The sequence below is a fragment of the Myotis lucifugus genome, unplaced genomic scaffold (assembly GCF_000147115.1).
Source record: "Myotis lucifugus unplaced genomic scaffold, Myoluc2.0 scaffold_2904, whole genome shotgun sequence".
NCBI lineage: Eukaryota > Metazoa > Chordata > Mammalia > Chiroptera > Vespertilionidae > Myotis > Myotis lucifugus.
The window spans coordinates 13,338-14,042 of NW_005873952.1; the positions used below are offsets into that span (position 1 = coordinate 13,338).

Sequence of the window (705 nt, forward strand, 5' to 3'; positions counted from 1 at the left end):
GCTCCGGCCAGCAGGGGGCGGACTCCTGCCGCGCTCGCCCCAGTCCTCACGGCACCTGCAGCTGCCGCTCTGGCTCCCGGCTCCGCTGTCTGTGCTTTTGCCTTTGGCCTGCATGGTCGTTTTCTCTGTGTGCTTTTTAAATTATTTTTTAAAGATTCTTTTTAAAAAATACATTTTTATTGATTTCAGAGAAGAAGGGAGAGGGAGAGAGAGAGAGAAACATGAGAAGAAATCATGGATCAGCCGCCTCCTGCACGCCCCCTACTGGGGATCGAGCGCACAACCCGGGCCTGTGCCCTTGACCGGAATCGAACCCGCAACCCTTCAATCTGCAGAGCAATGCTCTATCCACTGAACCACACCGGCCAGGGCTGCCTGGTCGTTTTCTGTTAAAAGCCAGACCCGGTGTCCTGGGCAGAAGGGGGAGCAGGGACAGGCCGCAGTGAGGGCGCGGGGTGTGGGGCGAGTGCCCTGGGCCCGGGATGAGGACCTGCCTGCCTCCCAGGGCGGCCACAGGGCTGGCGTGGAATCCGTCCTCCCCACCCCGGCTGCTGGGCTCGGTGACCCCGGAGGAGCTGCGGCTGTTTCACCACAGCTGTGTCCCCTCCCCGGCCAGCAGCACGGGGGGGGGGGGGGGGTCTCTGCTATTCAAGCTCCTGGAGGTACAAGTGGAAAAAGTGAGGGGTTCCCACGCGGAGCCTCCAG

The 705-nt window shown here is 61.4% G+C and overlaps 1 protein-coding gene across 1 annotated transcript in view; it reads left to right on the top strand.

The window, feature by feature from the left end:
* LOC102438619 (protein monoglycylase TTLL8-like) overlaps positions 1-705 on the top strand; it is a gene marked incomplete at its 3' end in the record, with an annotated part of 21,377 nt that overhangs the window by 13,274 nt on the left and 7,398 nt on the right.